Source organism: Nannospalax galili, unplaced genomic scaffold (assembly GCF_000622305.1).
Source record: "Nannospalax galili isolate Female #2095 unplaced genomic scaffold, S.galili_v1.0 scaffold399, whole genome shotgun sequence".
In the NCBI taxonomy this organism is placed as follows: Eukaryota; Metazoa; Chordata; class Mammalia; order Rodentia; family Spalacidae; genus Nannospalax; species Nannospalax galili.
Window position 1 is genome coordinate 2,013,758 of NW_008345053.1, and position 5,806 is coordinate 2,019,563.

Here is a 5,806-nt window from a genome sequence, read left to right on the forward strand (position 1 = left end):
GGCGGGGCGATGGCGTGGCCCGCGTTGTGGAGCCCGCCGGGGCTGCGGCCTCTGTGGCGCCGGGCGCCCTCCGGAGCAACCCGCTAGGCCTGCGGGGTATCGCGCTGGCGCTCTCGCCTCGGGCTGCTGTGAGGAATAGGCTGGGGAGCAGGCCTGGGAGGACCGCGCGGGGCCTGCTGGAGCCGGGAAGCCGCGGAGTCGCGTGAGCGCCTCCCGCCGGGTCCCCGCGCCTCTGGGCCGGCCGGGCCTGCGGGACCTGCGCGCGGTGGAGGGCGGCCGGGGAAGGCGGTCCGGGCGGGGATGAGGGGGACGGAAGGGAGCGGTGGAGGCGTCCGTGCTCCAGCCCCGAGTCGGGGGTCCGTCGGGCCCTGGGTGCGGGCTGGCCAGCCGCGAGGGAGGCCTCAACAGGTCCTCCCGGCTGTGCGGCGGCGACGTCCGCCGTGCGCCCACGCAGAGTCCGAGGGGAGGCGGTGTGCCGCGGCCCGACCCCCAACTTCCCCCAGCACGGTCCCCCGCGCGCCTTCTTCCCGGGCCGAGCCGAGGGGCCGCTGGCGGTGTCCCGGGGACTTTGTCGGTGGTGATGTCCTGGCTACCCAGTGTTTGCTGTGTGTCCGTGGTACTGACTACCCTATGCAATGTGCTTGCAGTACCCAGTGTCCCATGCAGAATGCACTCAGTACCCACTGTCTGTGTAAACAACACCCACCGGCTTGTTCCGTATCCTAGTGTGGGATTAGACGTGTGCACGGAACCTGCGTTGCATGCAGTGTGTGTACAGTATCTTTGTAGAAGACTATCCGCTGTCATAATGTGTAGCATCCGGTGGTAATATCCTTTGCACTACCCAGGGTCTTATGCTATGTGTGCACAATACCTGGTTTCCTGTAGGGTGTGTACACAGTAATTGGTGTCCTATGTAGTGTTTACACAGTAGGTTGTGTATACACAGTACCCAGTGTCTTGTATGATATGTATTCAATAGCTGGTTTCTTTTGATGTGTACATAACTAGTGTCTTGTGTGATTTTGAGCTTGGAGGAAGTGGCCAGGTGGCCCAGCCAGGAGAGAGGACACCCTAGAGGCAGTGGGCAGTTTGAGAGGTTTGAGACCATCTCTCAGGCTCTCTGCCGCTCCTGTGAGTTAATAAACTGTGTTGTATGCAGGCAGAGCCTTAAACATCGTCGTCTGGAAGTCAGAAAGTTAATACTTGAAGCATAACAGTTAGTTATGGATTGCATGACAGTTTGGGGGTCATTGATGCCAATGAATGGTTGGAAGCTATTAGAGAGTATTTGGTTGTACTTTTGAAGTTTGTTTTTGGGTAGCCAAGGTGGTCTTTACAATTTTTCTGAGTGTAATTTGTTCAACTAGAAGAAGAAAGGAATTTATGTATAGGTACATCTTTTTTTGGCTTTAGTACTTCAGTTGACTGGACAAGATGAAGACACAAGAGAACCAGAGATTAGAAGGCATGAGATGTAGTTTGATAAAATCTCAGTATTTTTCTTGTTGGACTGGTTAGGAGGGTTGCTGTACTTTACACACTATCTCTTTCTATTGATGCTGTTCATGTGAAAACTGAGTCTCCTTTTTACATTCTCTAAGGTGGGAAATTTATTTTTATAGTTTCCGTTTGCAAGGTATTTAAATAAACATACTTGTGAGTGCCTTTAGCTTTATAAAGAAAACGCAATTACAAATGTTAGAATTTTGTAAGTTCATACTTAAATATTCTTAGGATATGAAAATGTTGATAGAGCCGGGAACGGTGGCACACGCCTTTAGTCCCAGCACATGTTAGGCAGAGGCAGGTGGATATCTGAGAGTTCGAGGCCAGTCTGGTCTACATAGTGAGTTCCAAGCCAGCTGAGGCTACAGTGAGACCCTGTCTCAAAAAGACCAAAAAAATAAAAGAGAAAATTTGATAGTTTGAGTGGGTGTCATTTTGCTTGTTTCTGTGAATGACATGTTTATTTGAACTTTCACTCCTTTGTAACCCTTCCTCCTTTTCCTTTTAGGGTGGTTCAGATAGTATATAATAGAGGCATTCATACCCTGGCATACCTTAATTGAGATGCTAATTGGAGCAAAGAATTTTGACATTTGTAACAAAACTATGACTTACTGCTTGGGCAGTGGCTCCTCACAGCTGGAACCTGCTACGGCCAGGTTTTCATTACCTTCCTGAGCCTTCAATTGATTGACTTTTTATTTTCTTATGGGAACATCATTAAATCTAAGCAAAGGGACTATGTCATGAAAAAAAGTAGAAAATGGGTGGCGAGGCTTTTTTTTTTTTTTACTGTTTGAAAACTTTAACTTGAATTGACCATTGGATTTCTTTTCAGGATGATTGAGTTTGTTTTGTTTGTTGTTTTGATTTTGGTCGTGGTAAAATGATTGAGAGCACAGACTTTGAGACCCAGTAACTTGGGTTTGAATCTCACTTGTGTCATTTACTAGGCCAGTGGCCCTAGGCAGATTGCTTAAACCCAGCAGGCTCAGGGATAAGGCACAGGGAGGGTGGTTTCATACCCGCCTTGCCAGTTCTTGTGAGGATTAGGTGATTATGGAGCTCTCAAGCAGTGCCAGGCTCATCATAAGAACCATGAGGGTGGGTTAGCACAGTTGAGCTCCGTATTACAATGCATTGTTTTTCTTTGATTTAGGAAATGTAGATCCTCAGTCCTAGTCTCAACCTCCTACTGTGTTCAGAGCTAGGCTTCCTGTTTTCCAGTGAGAGTCCAACCTTGAGTTATCTAGAGTGGAGGGAAGAAGGTATTTTGTCTCTTTAAAATTAATTTACTTCGTTTTCTTGATTCTGGTACAAGAAGGACTGTGAATCACATACCCATATGGAAGTCACTTTCTAGAATTTGTCCTTTTGGCATTCAGGTTGGATACCATAGACCTTCCCTTAGAGACCTCATGTGCCTAGAGCACAGGTTTGAATGAAATTCACAGATAGTCTGAAACCTTGTTCTTCCTCAGTTTGAACTTTTATTTTCTGTGGTAGAAATATGTACACACTTTCTAGATTATTAGTTTATTATTGTGTGTGTGCATATGTGTGGGTGCAAGTGTGAAGGTCAAAAGAAAGCATCAGGAATCAGTACACTCTGCCCTGTGGTCCTGGGGGTCAAACTCAGGTCTCCAGGCTTTCATTGCAGGTGCCTTTACCTGCTGAGCCATCTCTTTGGCTCAAGTCTTGCTGCTTTGCTTCTCTACCTGAGCCCTTTCTTTTTTTTCTCCTCCCTCCCTCCCTCCCTCTGTTTACAAATCCTATGACGAGTAGAAGGAAGGTTAAGACAGGCTAGCATAATGTGCTGTCACACAGTAAGTGCTCGTGGTCTGATGGTGATGGTGGAGCTGATGTGCAGGGGGACAAAGCCCCTGCAGTGCACCATGCTCACATGTATGCCTTAGCTGTTAAGTTGCTGTCATAGCAAGCCTCTGCATCTGCTTTTACTTTACTCATTTCAGAACGTCATACTTCTCTGGGCTGTTTACCCTGAACCAAATTTTTGTTAGTCTTTGAGACAGAGTATCAAGTAGCCAAGGCCAGCCTTGAACTCCTGATCCCCTTACCTCCATCTTCCAAGTGTGGTGATTGCAGGTGTGTGCCGCCATACCCAGCACCTTGAAACAATTTGACAACGGTGTTTTGTTTTTTTAAATTCTTCGTCTTTGGTATTTATCATCTCTGATAAATAATACAAATAGCTGAAATACACTGTGTGAGAGTTATTTTTGACTAGTGGTTTTAATTTGGTATTTTCCCCCACCTACATTACCCTGTCCTGAACTGATGCAAGTTTTATGTTACTTTAAGGATACGGTCAGGAGAGAAAAACTGCTTGCTGCCTCTACCTCTGGTTGTTCTGGAAACTAATTCCTCACCCATGCTTTTTCTAAGAAATTTGACAAGAAATGAAAGGCAACTGATTCAAGTTTAATTTTTACATGTGACTCTCGATCCGTAACATCCCACTGCGGTGCCTGTTGTCCGATTGTCCCATAAAGTTGTAGCTCTGCCCTAGTGTAGTGACTGCAGTAGTGTCGGGGACCTGTGGCTGTGTGCTGTCAGTGTGTTGTCTTTTAGTAGGTCTGATGTTTAAACATTTTAGGACCTGCAGTGTAATCACAGGCGATGGTCAGCTGTGTCTGCCACTGTGTAGTCATTCACCTACTGTGGCCCCACCTTTAAAAAAAGGGGCTGGAGAGATGGCTCAGCAAATAAGAGCACTGACTGCTCTTGCAGAGGACCCAGATTCGATTCCCAGCACCCACAAGGCAGCTAAAAACTATCCATAATTCCAGTTCCCAGGGAGTCTAATGCCCTCTTCTGACCTCCACAGGGATTGCATGACATGGGTGTAATACACTCATACCCATAAAATAAAATAATATAGTTAAAAAAATTAAAAATGACATTATCTTAAAAGTATCTTGGTCTTTTTTTATTTTTGTCTTTTTGAGACAGGGTCTCCCTGTAGCCCCAGCTGGCCTGGAACTCACTATGTAGACCAGGCTGGCCTTGGACTCACAGAGCTCCACCTGCCTCAGCCTCCCAAGTGCTGGGAATAAAGGTGTGTGCCACCACGCTGGGCAGAAGTATCTTACTGTTTAGTTGTGGGAAGTTCAGTTCCTTGTCGCTTAGCCCCCACCCATGTTAGCACTCGTGTGTGCCTGTGTGCTGGAGCACATTCAAGAGAGTGAACAGAGTAGCTCTTTAGAGAGAGAAGATGCTGGGATAATGGATGAGTGACAGGAGTGGAGGTCACAGAAAAGACACACATGTTAAATCTAAATCCCTGTTAGTCTTTTAAAATAACCGTGACTGAACAGCCAAACATATGCATAAAATAAATGACTGTTTTAAGTTTGGGGGGGAAGGGAGGGAGGAATAGACATATAAGCCTACTGCTATTGATTTTTCCACTTAGAAAATTCTAGTTAGCATCTACTGTGAAAATGCTGCGCAAGATTCAGAATCAAAATTGCTTATAAATGCAAAGAAATAATCTTAAATAAAACATGCATTTGAACATTTAAAAATACTTGCATAGTTCAATATGTATTTGAAGTAGAGAAATTTAGAAAATTATTAGGTATTTAACACAGACTCTTAACAGATTAATTAGATATTTAATCTTTCATTGTAGTTTTCATTAGCTCTTCTATTGAAGATAACTTTTTGACTTTTAAAATTCAGGTTTATTAAAGGAAATTTAGCATTTTGGAAAATATTTTCACAGTAAAATGCAGGGTAAGATCTTTTAGCATGAGATTGATAAGATAGCACTGAAAATTCCCTTATATGCAAGGACTTAAGTGATTTGTTTTCTATGTAAAGATGCAGCTCCACAGTGTGTAAGGCAAACTCAACATGCAGTTGGTAGTCTCTGATAAATGTCCATGGAGCATCTGCTCTATGAATCATTAAAGCTTATCTGACTTTATGCAGAAATTAAAAAAAAAAGCTAGAGGTGAATACTGTTCTATCAAAATGTTTAGATTTTTAAAAGACAAACCTTTGTCTGTTCCTCAGACACAAGAGGGATCTATAGAGTGTAGGCCATGTGTGAGTTGGAAAATATTTTGTTGAAAACCTGTGTAATTTGTTTAATTGAATAATATTGTAGAGGCAAATTAGTTTTGTTTCAAGGCATTTTTTGTTAGTCCATAGTTAATTGGTTTCATAAGATCACATTGAAATATTATGTCTGTATAAGTAGAATAATATAATTTTAGTATTAATATATTGTGCTGGATAGCTTTAGTGTCAACTTGACACACCTGGGTTG

General features: G+C 44.1%; 1 protein-coding gene across 3 annotated transcripts in view; it reads left to right on the forward strand.

The window, feature by feature from the left end:
- Zmynd11 (zinc finger MYND-type containing 11) overlaps nt 1-5,806 on the forward strand; it is a 581,274-nt gene that overhangs the window by 467,684 nt on the left and 107,784 nt on the right. The gene's annotated exons all lie outside the window — the stretch shown is intronic.